General features: G+C 41.4%; 1 protein-coding gene across 3 annotated transcripts in view; it reads left to right on the top strand.

Moving 5' to 3' along the window:
• Window positions 1-18,184, top strand: part of PDZRN3 (PDZ domain containing ring finger 3) — a 240,227-nt gene that overhangs the window by 135,950 nt on the left and 86,093 nt on the right. The window contains exon 1 of one of the 3 annotated variants that reach the window (XM_077993339.1): window positions 12,986-13,005. The exons of the other annotated variants lie outside the window; for them this stretch is intronic. The gene's annotated coding sequence lies outside the window, so the exon portion shown is untranslated. Of the gene's footprint in view, window positions 1-12,985; window positions 13,006-18,184 lie in introns of those variants that run through there. 3 annotated transcript variants of the gene reach the window in all.

The raw sequence follows: 18,184 nt of genomic DNA, 5'->3' as shown, positions 1-18,184 counted from the left end.
ATACATTTAGAGAGATTGAAGTTATTGAAAACAATACAGCATGTTGACATTTAGATGCCCCTATTAAAAGTCAGTTAATATTATGGATTTTTTATTATATTGCTATAAAAATCCATATGATTCTCATGTAGATGAGAAGTTTTGAATATTTGGATGTTTTAACTAATATATTGGGGGAAAGAGGAGACAAAGTGTAAAATACAATGGGCACCAACTTTGGAGCAAAAAGACATTTTAACTAGACAAAGAAGATTTAGCTTCTAATAGACCATAAGTTTAAGGCTGTTTCTTAGGTTGATTTATTCATATCTCTCCAGTCCTTTCCAAATAATTAGTTTTCCTGATACAAAATACAATATCTGACCTTTGATATGTCTGATGATAATGTTTAGTTGTCTATGCCAATCAGTTACCGCCAGCTTTACAAATAATCACAAAACAAAATATCTTCCAGCTCTGCCTCCCAACTTAACCAATGCTGCGTTGAGGAAACTTTTGTAGACCTGACAAATTGCATGTATGGCTTTTTCCTTCTTTTAAAATCGTGGTAAAATATACTTACTATTTTACCATTTTAATCATTTTTAAATGTACAATTCAGCAGCATTCATGACATTCATGTTGTCTTACATCCATCACTTCTATTTCTTAACCTTTTCATTACCCCACACAGAAATTGTGTAGCCATTGAACAAATGCATGGCTTTTTGTTTATTTTTTTTGGCTGGTTTAATGGGGCTGTTTTCAGGCTTTTAAGAATCATAATGCTTGGTGGATTGTTTTTTTTTTTTTCCTTCCACCTCATGCTTTTCTCCATTCTGTGAGTGCCCTGCCAGCTCCAAAGCCATGGGAATCCCCAGCTGTACACTTGTGCCTGGATTGGAATCCCACCCCTCCTATCCATGGGCTCTTACACAGGCCATAGAACTTGGAGTTATTGCCCATCAGAGTCAAATTCAAGCTGTTGACCTAAAAGCGAGCCATTCCCAGCCACTGGCATCTCCCAGCCCCCACTGCCTGCTAACGTGCTTATTATTTTTCCGTTTCCTTCACTATGCAGTCTCTTCTTGCAGTGTGCTCTTTCCCATCTTCCTGTCAACTTTATCCACTTACCTTCCTCTGATGAAGATAAAGGTTTTTTGCACAAAATCTGCTCAGCCGCATTCCATGCTGTGTGCTGGCAAGGGCATTGGTAATAGCTTTAAAATTCACTTAAAGAAATTGGAAACAGCGAGTCACGTGCAATCATTGTCAGACATGTTGTTAATTACTTGATAGAGATGCTATATGGACTGCCTTTTGGTTGTAATTAGAGGTTTTTATCATCTTTGCCTTGCCTGTAAGCTTTTCCAAATTTCTTTATGAACATAACAAGTGGAGATGGATAGGCTAACACATATCAGATTACCTGCCAGTTTCCCTGAAATTGTCTTATTTAAGTGTCACTCTTTGCATGCCACTTACATTTCTTTGCGTGCCTGGATTAGAAAAATAATTTTTCATCGTCTTACAGTTTAAAATTAGCATTTCCTGCTACCAGTAAGTTTGGACTTGACCAAGATCTCATTCAGGAAGTCATCAGAAGATTAAAATACTCTCACCTATGCTAAAATAAGAGCTTAATTCTCTGCAGTGCTTTATAGTATTTGACTTTGAAGCTGCCAGAAGTTTTAGTAGCCAAGTAGTAGTAGGAAAACTACTTCAACCACGAAGAATCTGAATTAGGAGCAAGATGTAAACCACTGAAAAAATTTCAGAATTTGTTTGAATCTGTAAGGGTCTTATTTTGGAAAGAAGTAGAAGGAGTTTGAGGAAAGTATTTCTTATTCCACAATGATGATGCTATTAACATATTAATATTATAATTATTAATATAAATTAATATACGTATTTTAATATTACCAATTATAAGTTAATTGGTAATTTTCTTGAGTGCTGAATCTGTATGTCAGACTTTTTTCTGGGACTGTGTGTGTCTATCATGTAATATTAGGTTGGTGCAAAAGTAATTGCTACTCAGTGGCAAAACCACAATTACTTTTGCACCGACCTAATATTTCATGCTCGGAACAGTTTTGAGACAGATATCTTCATTCTCCTTGTTTTACAAGTCAGAGAACTGAGACTAATAAAAAGCTTATTTTCGTCACTTATTTGGGGCAAAGGAAGAAAGGTTAGAATAGATGAATGCTCCTTCTGGCTTCATTTTAAAGTTAAATTTACTCTTTCTATTTTAATCTCATCTCACTTCATCTAGGAGAAGGTTGGCTTGCCCTGGTTTCAGGTGCCTCCCAGTCTGCTCAAAAAGAAAGCCCAGGCCTCCTTTATACCAGCTTCTAGGACTTTTATGCAAACGCATCTGCTGGGAATCTTGCTAAGAGGCAGGTTCTCATTCATTTTCTCTGCAGAGGAGTCTGAGATTCTGAATTCTAAGAAGCTCATGGGTGTTGCTGGTGCTGTTGGTCTGTAGACCACACTTGGAGCAGCAAGTTTATTTCTGTATTTCACTCCGTCCCAACGCCATACCTAGTCCTCTTCAAGGTACTGCCACATGTCTCTCTTATCCTTTAATACTAGTCAGCTTGAAAGAACAACCTGCTGCTGCTTTCTTTTCTTTCCTTACTCTCTGTGCTATCTAGTCTGTCTTCTTCCCCCAGCTCTCCATGAAGCTCTTCTGGCAGAGGATTTGTAGGGCCTTTCTGCCATCACATCCAACAAGTACTGTCAGTTCTCACCTTTCCCTCTGTTCTCTGGGGCATCGAACTAACCACCCCCCCTCCATTGGAAAATGATCCTCTGGCCTCACTACTCTCATGCATACACTGGGTAATCTCATGACTTTGGCAACTGCCAAATCACCCACGCCTCTGCTCCAGAACCCTGACCTGGGACTTCTCTGCTCAAATGTCAATATACCTCAAACCTAAGGTATATGAATCCAAACTCCTGCACTTTCTCTCTCTCCTTCTCCTCCTCTTTGCCTTTCCAGTCTTTCTTAACATAGGACATCTTAGAGATGCTTTAGACTCTGCTTCTTACCCCCTGTCAGTTCCTTCCGGTTCTAACTTTAAATTATTTCTCATATCATCCCCTCCTTATCCACCCCAGACCCTCCCATCACATTTGCCAGGATTGTTATACCTCCTTCCATAGATTCTACCTCCCTCCACTTTTTCCTTCCCTCCTGCAACCCTTTCTTTTATAATACCTTCAAGCATTAAAATTTTTCTAAAACCTCGATTTGATATATCTTTTCCTAATGGGTGAAGTTCTGACGGTTTCCTGGTAGAGAATATGGTTCTAGTCACTTTGCCCGGCCTCCAAGGCCCTTCACAGCATTTCACACATACCACTTCCCACTGTAGCCTGCTCTGCCCAGCCCAAACATCAGCCAAACTGCCTCCCAAATACATCTGGGAATGTTCTGCTGCCAAGCCTTTGCATTCACTCTCTCCTCCTTCTGGGCTACCCTTCCTGGTCTTGTCAATTAAACCCAACTCACCTTTTCACTGAGTGGGTTGTAGTTGTCATTTCTGGATTTCATATTATCTACCTCTCTTTGTAGCATATGCAATTAATTTATGTCACTTCCATATATGCCACTTAAAGAATAAGTATATATTTGCTTAACTGTATGGCAGCCACTTTCCCCAGATGAGAGAATGGCAGGAAACCTGAAAGAGCATCATGATAGCATCTGGAAAATGGAAAAATAAATTTCTCCTTCTCTGTAAACACTTCAGCATTTGTGAACCCAGGGCACATTTCCTTCCTAGGACAGCCAGCAGCACTGTGAAGGTATGTTGACAGAGTATCCAGCTTGCATTAAAAATGCATCTAACTAAAAGGCTTTAAATCAACTGCTCTTTCTTGTATCTTCATTATGTTGACTTTACAAATGGGGAAAAAGCAAGTTCAAGAAGGAACATCTCTGTGGTTTCCTACAGATTGCTTCAAAATGAAGCCTCTTCCCTTCATACTTGTAGATTTTTTTTGGTGACATTCTCCTTTCTGAGTGCTTTGAGCAGCCACTCAGATGCCTGGTATCTCTGTGACAATCACAGTAATCTTTTCTTCGTTAATTGACCTCCTCTGAAGTTCGCAGAAAGTTTTATCTTCTACCCTGGGTTATAAAGCGAAGGCAAGGCGTGCATGTTTGTTCTCTTCTGTTCCCTAATGCGCTAGAGTTTAATTTACTGTAAAATAAGTACCATCAAAAGCAATTTCCTAAGCCCCTTGGTGTCCAAGGAAAAATCATGCATATGTAATGATGAAAGCTGGAGAGCAGTGCCTCCTTTGGATTGACCCAAAGCAAGTAGCATAGCTTCTGAATCTGCGCTGAATAAACAACGGGTTGTGGCCTGTGCTCAGAAACAGTGTAAGTTAAAGGCCCCATACATTCTGTGTCACTATGTAATGGTGTCTTGTAGCAACCTGGAGTCCTTTTGTTGCTGAGGGGCTGTCCAGACCAGCCCTGAGGATATCCAAGGGCACTACCCAACTCCTTAAAGTATGTTTAGGTATTTAATTGAGCTTGCCCAGGGGATTTCCAAGATAAAGGAGATTTGCCACCTTTGGGGTACATGATGTTTTAAAAAATGGAGTTGAAGATTGTCAGAGATTTAAGAACAAACACAATAACAACAACAACAAAAACCTCAAAGGAGCCAGGTAGTAAATGTGTGATTTGGCCATTCTGAGAGGCCTAGATGAATGACAGTCACTATAGACACGTAGGAGAGGTTGTGTCTATCTAAAGTTGTCCACTATTTTATTTTTAGAAGAGAATGAAGAGTTGAGACTCTCCAGTGGATTTATCTCCTTTTCTTTGTGGCTTTCCTTTAAGGATGGGCCCAGGGTTTCTATCAAAATGTGTTTTCTCTTAGAAACAGAGAAACAATCTAATGAACTAAACCTGTGGTGGTATTCATATAATTGTTCTTGAAATGAATTATAAATACAGTACAATTAAGTAGACACAGTTCTGTGAAAAACAGACTTGATAAGGGAGCAGCTAGCTCTTCTCTACTTTTGTCTCATACCTGCATCAGACATAACTAATCATCACATTCTTATCCTCAGAGTCCACCCATGGCTTCAGAGTGCTCTCAGTGTATCACTCCAGACAGCCACTGTCAGTCTATCAAAGATGCTCGTAATGTTGAAAACCGTTTGCTTGCCATCTTTGCATAATGGAAAGAATGCTAGGCGTGATTCAGGACATCTGTGTTTAGTCCTAGTACTACCACTAGCTAGCTTTGTGGGTGTGAAGGGATGGTTTCTGTTTTTTGGAAGGGAGGGGGGAATTCTTTTTTTGTCTTTTTCTCTCTTCTGGACTGTTCTGTTCTTTTCTATAAAATGATTGGATAATTGCTGATGTCCATTATACTTTTAAAATTACACTCTAAGTTTTATGAACAACCTATTTATAAATTTGAATATTTCCATTTTTAAGGGCAAGAAATAAGAGTAAGAGGTTTGCTGCTCATGAACTCAATGGGTATCTCTGTGTCTAGCTTTCAGTCTTATAGGAGATAGAATCCTGCCCTCGGGCCACGTGTGGTCGCTCATGCCTGTACTCCCAGCACTTTGGGAGGCCGAGGCGGGTGGATCACCTGAGATCAGGAGTTCGAGACCAGCCTGACCAACATGGAGAAACCCCATCTCTACTAGAAATACAAAATTAGCCAGATGTGGTGGCGCATGCCTGTAATCCCAGCTACTTGGGAGGCTGAGGCAGGAGAATCCCTTGAACCTTGTGGTGAGCCGAGATCACACCATTGCACTCCAGCCTGGGCAACGAGAGTGAAACTCCATCTCAAAAAGAAAAAAAAAAAAAATCCTGCCCTCAAACATTTTATTTTAATAAATTGTATTCTCTTCATTCTTGGTTATTTTTAAGTCAAGGGAAAAGATTAGTCTCTGAAGTGATAAACTCCTGGCCGAGCTCTGTGACCCATTTGCCCTCTGCTGTGCCTAATGACCACACATAGTCTTTGTGTCAGAGGACTCAGAGCCATGTAGGAATCATCAGAGAGCAGGAAGTCTGTGTGCATAGCAGTGAGAACATCTGTGTCTGCATCAGTACAGGCTGGGGCCACATTTCAACTCTACCATTTACTAAACATGACCATGGGCAAGTCACTTACTCAAGCCCTAATTCCCTAGCTGTAAATGAAGAAGAATATGAGTATGTAATTCTTAGGATGATTGGCATTAAATGAAATAGTATATATAAAGAAGCCATCAGTGACCAGAAGAAAGTATAGAAACAGCTTGTGCTCTTATTTTAATGGGGGAGAAAATGTTATGGAACATGTTAAGAAACTAATATGAATGCAAGGGGCTTTGGCCAAAATATGCATACCAGGTTGGGAGCAGGGCTTGGGGAAGGACATTGTTTCTTTAGACAGATATATCATCTGGTGATGTTGTTGTACTGGATGCCGGAGATACAGAATCAATTAAAGACAAGTCTTTACTTTTAAGGAACACATAGTCTAGTGGAGAAAGAAGTGGAAATATCAACCCTGCTTCTCTATGAGTCAGTGCTTTTACAGAGGCTGGGGTGCACTCTGGGTGATGAGGTTGGCAGGAGGGCCAGGGGAGAACTTTCTATGTCAGGCTTGAAAAGCTGGCTAGAGAGTATGTCCAGGAAAGAACATGGTGGAGTATTCAGTCAGCATGTTTGAGAAGAGAGCCAGACAAAGAAGTTAGGCTAAAATTTGGAAGCCTTTCCAAGCCGAGAGACCTATGTGTGCAGAAAACCAAAGGTCTGAGCCTTCTTGCCTGGATCTTGAACAAGAGCCAAGAAATTCTGCTTGAATTTCAACAGAGGCAGAGTATGGAGGGTCAAGGGAGGTATTAAAACCAGATCACGAAGGGCCCGCCCCGGGTGCTAACCTCTGAGAGGTTTAAATTCTCTCAGCCGTTATAGCCTGTTGGCCACTGTTTCGACAACAGTGACTTCAGCCAGGCTGGCCTTCATGCCCCCATGGTTTTAGAATCAGGGCACTCTCTGACAGGTAGTCACAGTGGCCAAGGGCAGACTGCTTTGTCTAGTGATGGGGGAGTATTAATAGAGTTATTAATAGTTAGACCGTGGCCTCAGGTCCTACCCCAAGGATGGTGGCTTGAACTTCTTCATAATTGGATTGCCCCCAATAAAATCACATTACAAACAAAAGAGTTTATTGGAACACCTGGTGCCTGCATCTATATTGGAAATTGTATTCCAATGTACTACCCTGTCCCTTGCAGCTAACCTAATTTCCTTTCCTTCCCCTCATCACCTAACCCCCCAACTCATACATGTTTAGTTTTACAAAATAATACCACCTATAGCCATGTATGAATTGTATTTTTCTTTTATAGTGAACATGAGTCCCTACCACATTTGTGAAAGGGGAGTTGAGTTCACATAAGGAATTGGGAGCACAGGCCTGGGCTGGGGTCTGGCAGGGGAGATGGGATTTTTGGGGGTTGCTCCATCTATCTGGTTATGTTATTTGAGGAGACTAAGACCAAGGGAAAAGGGAAAGGCTGGGGCCTGTTCGGCAAACTCTTATTACAAAGACCATTTTGAAGCACTCTGCTGTGCCAGCAGAAATTGTGATTGGCTTCTCAGGCTGAGCCACCCATCGATGAAGGGTTTGATCAATTCCAACAGGTGCCTGGCCTGAGCTACAGCAGGCTGTTGGATGACTCCCCTTGGTATTCCTGGAGAGTTATTGAATGTGGCCAAGCAATGGAATAACAGTGAAAAAGGAAGTCACTTTTTTTACTTCAAGAAGGTGTACGCTGGCAAAAAGGAGCCCGACCATGCCAGAGAGACCCTTATGGTCATATTCTACTAATTGGTCTCTTTACAACTTGAAAACACTGATAAACAGAAGGAATTTAACTTTTCTTCCTTGGGGGCTGAAATAGCATGGATGCTTACAGTGGCAGTTTTATTTGAAGTTGCTGGGTTATTCTCATATATGATGATAGTATCCTAAAGAAATGAGATCTTTAAAAGCCAGGACCTTTTTCAAGCTACCTAAGCTCAAAGGAGCAGAGAATTATTGAAGGTAGAATAGGATTCAGGCCACATTTCTTTTAAATGCTCATGGAAGTCAGTCTTGATAGTGAACAGATACTCATTCAGTGGTGAATTATTAGGTTGGTGCAAAAGTAATTGCGATTTTTGCCATTACACATAGAACCTAAGTTTCTGCTCCGAGAATAAAGGCTATATGCCAATTAATCAGTTCTGTAAGACTTGGCCAAAATGTGTTTTTAACCATTGTTAGCATGTGGTTTCTTTTAGCCCCACTTTAATCTTCTGTGGGTTATAACCCCACCTGGGATGCACTGAAGAAAACAGCAACATGGTTCAGAGAATTGGACCTTTCTTTTGACAGTTTAAAATTCTACAACAACTATTACAACTACCTTTTCAGTCAGTGGTCCCCAACCTTTTTGGCACCAGGGACTAGTTTCATGGAAGACAGTTTTTCCATGAACTGGGGTTGGCGAGCGGGGGCAGAGGTTGATAATTTTGGAATGATTCAGGCGCATTAACATTTATTGTGCACTTTCTCTCTATTATCATTACATTGTAATATATAATTAAATAATTATATAATTCACCGTAATCTAGAATCAGTGGGAGCCTTGCAACTGGATGGTCTCATCTGGGGCTGATGGGAGACAGTGACAGATCATCAGGCATTAGATTTTTATAAGGAGTGCACAACCTAGATCCCTCTTAAGCACAGTTTGCAATAGAGTCCATGCTCCTATGAAAATCTAATGTCACTGCTGATCTGCCAGGAGACAGAGCTCAGATGGTGATGCAAGCGATGGGGAGCAGCTGTAAATATAGATGAAGCTTCGCTCACTCACCCACCTCTCCCTTCCTGCTGTGAGGCCCAGTTCCTAACAGGCCACAGACTGGTACCAGTCCTGGGGTTGGGAACCCCTGTTTTAAGTCACAGTTCTATATAGGTTCAGGATTTGGCCAAAGTAATGCAAATTCCCCCTTCTTTGCTTTGATTTCATCTCAAAGTGATATCATTTGGCTGTGTCCCCACCCAAATCTCATCTTGAATTGTAATTCCCATAATCTCCATGTTTCATGGGAGGGACCCAGTGGGAGATAATTGAATCATGGGGGTGGGTTTTCCCCATGCTATTGTCATGATAATGAATAAGTCTCACGAGATCTGATGGTTTTATACAGGACAGTTCCCCTGCACACGTCCCTTGCCTGCCACCACGTAAGACATGCCTTTGTTCTTTCTTCACTTTCCACCATGATGGTGAGACTTCCCCAGCCATGTGGAACTGTGAGCCTGTTAAACCTCCTTTCTTTATTAATTACCCAGTCTTGGGTGTTTCTTAGAGCAGTGTGAGAATAGACTGATACACAAAGATAGTGATGATTTTAGGGATTCATGGCAGCATCTAACCCGTTCCATACTCTAAATGTCATTGATATTCAGTAAATCCTGAAATACAAATTAAAATATACTGATTTATGGGTGATTTTTTGCTCATGAGTCTTTGTTTTCATTATATTTGAATGTTGGAGAACATTTTTGGACATTAGGGAATACTGTTGGCTCAGCAGCCCTCACCAAGCGGACTTTAATTTTAATAATCCAAGACTATGGTTAATCCAAGACTGTGGACAATCCAGGAATTATCTGTCTCACATTTAGCATGCATTTTTGTTTGTTTGTTGGAGACTGCTTTGTCAGAGATGACATTCTGAGTTAAGAAGATGGATCTTGGAACCAGTGAGACCTGGAATCTATATTTTTTGCTTCCTAGTTATGTGGCCTGGAGCAAGATACTTCTTCTTGCTAAGCCTTGGTTTTCTCCTCTGCCTAATGAGTATAATAATAATCTTTATAGCTAACATTTAATAAGTTACTACTGTGTGCCAGGCACTGTTCTGAATGCTTTGTCATTTAATCCATAATATAACTCCATGAGGTGTGTCAAGGTATAATAATGATGGTGCCTGCCTAATAGAATATGATCCATTATTAAGCGAGATAGTTCATGAAAAACATTTCACATGCTGTCTAATACTTTATAAGAACTCAATAAGTATATGTTATCAGTGGTAGTTACTGTAGTTATCTATTGCGTGTAACAAATTGGCCCCATATTTAGTGCTTAAAAAAAAAAAAACAGTTGTCTCACACAATTTCTGAGGGTCATAAACCTGGAAGACACTTAGCTGGGTAGTCCTATGAGGTTGCAGTCAAGCTGTCTACTGGTACTGTAGTCAGCTGAAGGCTCAGCTGAGGGTCGGCTTCCATGATGGTTCACTCACAGGGCTGTTTACAGAGCCTCAGGTCTTCACTGGCTATTGGTTAGAGGCCTCAGTACCTCTAAACATGGGTCTTTCCAAAGGGCTCCTTGCGATACATCAACTGGCTTCCCCCAGAGCAAATGATCAAAGAGTGGGTACGTGTGTACAAGAGCAAGCAAAAAATGGAAGATGCGGTCTCTTTTATAACCTAACCATGAAAGTAGTATGCCATCACTCCTGCCATTTTCTGTTGGCCACACAGAACAACCTTGGGACAGTGTGGGAACAACGTACTACCTGATATCGTTTGGCTCTGTGACCCCACCCAAATCTCATGTTGAATTGTAAACCCCGATGTTGAAGGGGGGTCCTGGTGGGAGGTGATTGGATTGTGGGGGTGGTTTCTCATGGTTTAGCAGCATCCTCCTAGTGCTGTCTAGTGATAGAATTCTCACAAGATCTGGTTGTTTGAAAGTGTGTATCACTTTTCCCTTCACTGTCTATCTCTCTTCCTGCTCTGGCCAGGTAAAAATGTGCCGACTTCTCCTTCACCTTCTGCCGTGGTTTTAAGTTTCCTGAGGCCTCCCCAGCCATGCTCCTGTAGAGCCTGTGGAACTGTGGGCCAATTAAACCTCTTTGCTTTATAAATTATCTGGTCTCAGGTAGTTCTTTATAGCAATGGAAGAACGAACTATGATACTATCCAAGGGCATGTGTACCAGGAGGCAGGGATCATTAAGGCCATGTTGGAGGCTGACTGCCACAGTGGTCCATGTTTCTAAGAATGTTAAATCACATTCCAAAGCCATGAAGGTGGGAAGCTGAGCTTAGGAAAACGTCCTCAAAATTAAGAATCTGCCACCAAAAGTCTATCAGCCTAAGCAATCAGTCTGTGGTACATTTTGCAGGTAGGTGCAACCACCATGCATGTTTGAACGGTGTTTTCTGTGGCATCTCATTTGCATATCCTGAGATGGTGTCAAATGCTTGGATTTGCTCCTCTGCCATTTGTTCACTCCAGCTTTTATTTTAATATTCTGGTACATATTTTTTGATCTTCCAGTACTGTGGGCATGGCTCATCTTACAGTCAGTTCTAAAAGTATATAGCAACCCCTAGCTAAAAGTTCATTTCATTACCAACTGGCTGAAGGCAGTGAATTTATATTCAATCACCCATCTGAGTGTTTTCCCCCAATTTTCTGGGGACGGATTCACTGCAGTATTCCCCTAAATGGGTTTTTTGGCCTTTCTCTCAGGCCTGCATTTGACATTTTCTCAAGAATGTTTATTTTTTAATTTACAACTTTGAGAGGTTTATTTTATGAGATGGGTTTTATGCAACAAAACCTAATGGGTTCAGAGTGGGGGGGAACCCTGTGAATTTGAAATTGACTGCCATGAGGAGGAATTATTCATTTCATTTGTGGGAGAAAAATGACAGCTAACAGGAAAGTAGAAAGGTTTCAGGTCTCAATTCACAGATGAACAAATCGCCTTTCATAACTCAGCACGCTTGGTGTTTTGTATTTGCCATAAATATCTATCTGTGAGGCTTTTGGAAGGATGTGATTAGGGTATGATCTCTCAGTAGAGGGTTTTTGCAGGGTCCTCTTAGTTAAAGGGGCCTTTTGAATTAAAACAGAAGAAAATGAAGGCCCATGCCTCATGAACATCAGAGCTTGGAGTCAGACTGGCCTGTCTTTATTCCCTTTCTTCTTTGTAGAGCTGGTGATCCCTTCTGTTTTTCAAAAAGAAGATGCTTGGATACCCAATGCCTGGGCTTCCTCATTCTAATAATGTAATGGTGAAGTATTAACTTATCTAAGTCCTGGAAGCTTCGGTAAGCATTCTGCCTGACTCTTTGAGCAGAAAAGACTGTGGAAAAATCACTGTGCTCTCATTTTCACCCTCACACCCCAGAACACTCCATTAATTTCCAGACATCACCCTTCATTAGCCACCCCAGGGCTGAAGGACTGTGTTATGAGGCTGCAGGGTCATGAACCTCACCATACACCCCTTGGTTCATTTCACAGCTTGCTCCTTTCTTAATACCTTATGGCCCATTTTCCCCACTTCACTTAGCAAGGGGGACCTTTCCCAGGGCCTGAAATGGATGGGGCTCCTGCTGCTCCTCTTTTGTTTAGTGCCTCCCTATTCTGTGATCTTAAAAGTGTACACCCTTGCCATAACCATAGCATTTGCTGAGTGCTCTCAACATAAACGAAGCTTAGATCACAATGAAACCTGCAGGCCACCTTCTTCACTGAGTCAATTTTTAAATGAAGATGGAACACAAGAGGATGATCTTATTGTTCAGTAAATTTACTCTAATACATAAACCCCATGGTGGAAGATGGCATTTGGCGAGTTTAATCTGCTCCACCTTTTTTAATGAATAAGGTAATTATAAGATGTGATTGTATTTGCTCATTATACACCACCGATAGCAGTTTGCTTTAGAAATACTGTGTGTGTAAAGTAAACTTCCTAAGCTGATCAAAGCAAGGAGAAGGGCGCACCTGCCAAGCACTGGGAATTTTCCCTTCTGTCTGTACCATGAGCCATGTTACCTTTGATCTTTTTCTTTGGTGATTGACAGGCTGGTGAAGACCATAGCAAGTTCTGAAAGTGCCTATCAACGTGGCAGTGGGAACAAAATTAATGTGTGTTTTCCCTCAAAGAAGATACTAGGTGCGTAAAGGAGTGGTTTAGAAGCATCGGGGAAACAGTGTAGCACTGTGGTCAAGAACATGGACCGTAGAGCCAGATAAGCTTAGGTTTGAGTCTGGGCTGTACTGCTTAGTAGATGTGTGACAAGTATATTAGTTATCTATTACTGTGTAATAAATTACCCCAACACCTAGTGGCTTAAACAGCAACCATTTATTATGTCACACAGTTGCTGAATGTCAGGCACCCAGGAGTGGCTCACTCGAGTGGTTCTGTTTCAGGGTCTCTCACAAAGCTGTGTTAGGATGTTGACTGGGGCAGCAGTCATCTGAGGCTTGACTGGGGCCAGAGGATCCACCTCGAGTTTCACTCCCATGGCTCTTGGCAAGAGGCCCCAGTTCCTCACCACGTGGGTCTGCTCCTGGCATTTTACTCAGAGTAAGTGCCTAACTTCTCTGAGCCTCTGTTTCTTCATATATCCTGTAAGGAAAATAGTAATACTTCAAAGGATTATAGTGAAGATTGAATTTCAGTGAAAGTGCTTAGCATGTCATCTGACTCATGATAAACTCTCCCTTACTATTCTTACCATTTTTATCATCATTGCGATCATCACCTATCCCATAATTCCTATAATGTTTAAATGGGCCTGTGTATCTCCAATTTCTGGGGTTTTTTTTTCCTCTTTACCACCAACAATCCTCCCATTCCTCTGAATTTCACATTCTTTCTTGACTGCCCACAATTAGAACCCATCAAAATGTCAATACCCAAAGACAGATGGAGCCCTGCTGGGTCTCAGTTGGCTGCCAGGACTTGGAAGGATGTGGCTAATGGTAGAATTTGCAGAGAACTTGCACCAAATATTGGCCCTGTCATTAAAGCGAAGAGAAAAAAATATATTTTTGCAAAAGAGTTTTTGGTCAGAGAACTACCGTTTGAGAGGAAACACAGGAAAAAGACATAGTGGAAGGTTGTAGAATATAAACACAGAGTACACTTACTAAGAGTAATACCAAGTAGAGAGCATCTCTATCTGTTACACCCCTTTCAGGGGCTCTTGAGATCGTTGGACTGTCTTCAGGGATAAGGCTCAGGTGTACACATCCAGGTTTGCCTAGAATTTTGAGACGTCCCCAGATTTCATCCATTCCCTGCAGGTTAATTAACTAAATCTATGTAAACAGACAACGAATGCAATAAAGACCAACATAGTATATCTTTAATGCATATTTGTATTGGAAAGTGCATAGTAATTTGATATTCCTTTGTACATGTCAAACATTTATACAACCACACATATTAAACTTTTGGTGTTTTTGACAATTTACTTGCTAATCCAGCTTTCTGAACGATACCAGCTACCCGTAATTTGTTTTTCTCAGCCATGATGTAATCATTAAGTTGCCATAATGAAGATTGAAGGTTTAATAATGGAAAGTGTTACAAATTTCAATTTAATCATTCCTAAATTGATTAGCAACTTTCCCCAAATGCCTGGCCACAGAAAAACAGAGAGCTAAGAGAGACAAAGTGCTGTGGTCCGAGTTTGATAAATGGTGCTTTGGTGCAGCTGTAATTGAGTTATTGAATTTACTCCTCTTCCAAATTATGTTTGCATTGTCTCAGCCATATGTGTTGAGGGCCAGAGAAAGGTCATTAGAAGCTTCAGACCGAGGGCATATATGGGTTACAGCAATTTTGAACAGCAACACCGTGGTTAGTCAATTAAAAGGAACACCCAGCAAGGTGTCCCTGAGCCTCTTGCGACAGAATGGTCAGTGGTGAGATCCCAAAGGCCTATTTAAAAGAGTCTGAAGATTCTGTAAGTAAATGTCTACTCTTGGCCTCGGGCTATTTAGCCCTGACAAATGATGTGGGTGAGACCCTGTGGGCAGATTTGAAGGAAAGGACACCTATAAACAAATCCAGCCTGGCAGCTCTAACAAAGCCAGAATTGAAATAATTAGATAACAGCGCTGGCCTCGCTCACCAAAGAGAGGAGCTGTGTGTTGTTTTCTGCATTGCTTTGCTAACACCAGATGTGAACTTTTTAACTTTCACCCAGATCTCTCTCCACAGCAGTATCTTACAGATAGTAAATCACGATGACACTTCAGCTTAAGACATTTTGAGAAAAGGCTGTGTTGTTGGTCTTTTCCCTCGTAGCCCACTAGCTTATCCCTGTCTACCTGCATTCCAGGTGAGTGTGAACATTAATGCCACGTGTGTTTCAGTGATTACTAGTCTTTTTTTTTTTTCCTGGACCCATTTATATTGCTGTCACATGGTAAATTTTTTAAAATGTGATATTGTAGAAATCCATTAGAATTTATGTGAATAAACATTCTAAAAGGAAGGCGCTAAAGCCAGGGGGCCATTTTGCCTGGGAACTAGAAAAGACAAGCCTTGAGGATGTGAACTGAGAGGCCAAGAAGTGAGGAGAAACCGGTGACAGACAGCAAGGGAGTCCCAGCCCTCCTTGAGGGCAAAACCAGTGGGGAAGGCTGACTGGGCCCAGCTGCCAGTTGGCATGGGTGAGGACCCCTCAGAGGACATGGCCCGGGTCCAACACATGCATATGGCAGGCACCACTCAGATGACAAGCCACCTCAGAACAGTTGGTTTGCTTTACTCTCATAAAGGTAAAGTTCTGTAGAAGCCCCTAGATTAATTTGTTACATAGATACTATATGAGTTTTTTGGGCTGCATTTACAAAGTACTGTAAACGAGGTGGCTGAAAAAAGAGAAATGTATTGTCTCAAAGTTCTGAAGGCTAGACACCCAAAATCAAGGTGTTTTCAGGGCCATGTTCCCTGTGAAACCTGTAGGGGAGCCTTTTTTTGCTTCTTCCTAGCTTCTGGGTGGTTTGCTGGCAAGCTTTGGCATTCCTGGGTTGCAAGATGCACCACTCCAATGCCCTGTCTTCACATGGTGTTCTGTGTGTCTTCACGTCGTCGTCCCTCTGTCTCCAAATATCCCCTTTTTATGAAGACACTGGTCATGTTGGATTAGGGCTGACCCTAATGACCTCATTTTTACTTAATTGCCTCTGCAAAGACCCTATTTCCAAATAAGGTTGTATTCTGAGGGACTGGCCGTTAGGACTCTAGCATATCTTTTGAGTGGGTCGGGTGGAGGGGTGCATTTCAACATATCACAGACATCAAGTTTAAAAATTGCACAACGGAACCTAAATTGTTTCCTTTTGTTGTCTAAGTCAATTTGGAATGTGTTTCTCCCAGATATTTTCACTGTAGCTTAATTTTCTGGATGTTTGAGGGGCAAAGAATAGCACATACTAACAATGGATCTCAAAAATGTCAGTTTAGGACTAGTTGGTTGGAATGAATGACACAGTGGGTCTTTGGGTCCTGAATGTATTGAGTTAACCATTTCAAATGGCTTCAGCTCTAGGTGACAGATTTCACTCCATCTGTGGCTGGCTTCTCTAGATGTCTGTGCATTGTTTCCAGGACTTGTCAAGGAGCACAGGAGTATTTCCCTCTCGTTCAAGAACAGCATCCACAGCACATGGCGGGCAATAGGTAGGGTGGGGGAGCATTAGGCTTTGGAGAGTTACAGCCCTAGATTCAAATCCTACCACCACTTCTTACTAGCTGAGTGACCTTGATCATGTTACTTCTCTTTCCTGAGCTTTTCCTCCTCCATGAAAGCTAGTGGATGAGGCTCAAATGAGCTGGTATGAACAAAGTACTTAGCACACAGCACAGACTTCATGAAGGTTAGTTCTTCAAGCAGCCCATCCTTTATATAGTCTCAGAGCACACTGGTATAATTTTAGTTATCTCACACCGTATAGTTTACAAAGCAGTTTCACTTGTTACATTTAATTTAAATTTATTGATTGAGGGACACTATTAAAAATATTAAAATGCTTCTTTTAAATTATTCACAACTGGTAGCCATAACTGTGAATCTTCCTATATTCAATATTTTAATTATTTTTTTAGCCAACAGCCACTAATCTTGATTAGTTAGTAATCTCAGAGCTGATATCATACCCCAATGCAGTGGTTCTCACCTGGAGGCAATTTTGCCCCCAAGGAACATTTAACAATGTCTGGAGACAGTTTTGGTTGTCACTGCTGAAGAGGAAGGACTACTAGCATCTAGTGGGTAGAGGCCAGCGATGCTGCTAGACATCCTACAACATACAGCACATTGAACTATCTGCTTTCAACATAGAACTATCTGGCCCAAGATGTCAGCAGGGCTGAAGCTGAGAAACCCTGCCTTAAGCTACCAAGATATTTTCATGAGTAAATGCTCACCTTCAATCAATCAGTGCATCCAATCAGAAAATGGGTGCCCTGTAAATAGGACTTTGTTTAAATTTCCATCCTGCAAAGAAAACATTTAAATCAGAAGTAATATTTTCTAATGTTATGGGGGGAAAAATCATCAGCTTAAGTCAATAAGCATTTGATGAGTACATTGCCCTGAGGTATTGTGTTACTGATAAATGACAGCTGTGGACAAACCTGGCATTTGGGTCAGGCTTTAAACATGAGCTGGCCAAAAGCTTTTGGGCTGACCCCTACATGAACAGTGATTGTAATCACAGTGAGTAAGCACAGAGTGTTAGTGAATTTCACTAAAAGCAGAGCCATCCCCAAGAGCATGCATACCCTACCTTGATGGAAGACTCCAAAGTCACCATGACTTCAAATAATGCAACCTCCACTGGTGGCTAGAGTTGCTCAGATCTAATTTGTATTAAAGAGATGAATCATGACTGGGAGCGGTGGCTCATGCCTGTAATCCCAGCACTTTGGGAGGCTGAGGTGGATGGATCACGAGGTCAGGAGTTCAAGACCAGCCTGGCCAACATGGTGAAACCTTGTTTCTACTAAAAATACAAAAATTATCTGGGCGTGGTGATGGGAACCTGTAATTCCAGCTACTCGGCAGGCTGAGGCAGAGAACTGCTTGAACCCGGGAAGCGAAGGTTGCAGTGAGCAAAGATCATGCCACTGCATGCCGGCCTGGGTGACAGAGTGAGACTGTGTCTCAACAACAACAACAAAAAAAGAATCATTTTTTTCTTGAAAGAAATAAAATAGATATTTGGTAGCATGAGAGTGCCTAGTAACAATAAGCATAATCATAATAATAATAGAAGCCGGTATTACTTGAACACCTATTAGGTGTCAGGCCTAAACTAAAAGTTGGCAT

Source organism: Macaca mulatta, chromosome 2 (genome assembly GCF_049350105.2).
Source record: "Macaca mulatta isolate MMU2019108-1 chromosome 2, T2T-MMU8v2.0, whole genome shotgun sequence".
In the NCBI taxonomy this organism is placed as follows: Eukaryota; Metazoa; Chordata; class Mammalia; order Primates; family Cercopithecidae; genus Macaca; species Macaca mulatta.
This window is presented reverse-complemented; position numbering and strand designations above follow the sequence as displayed.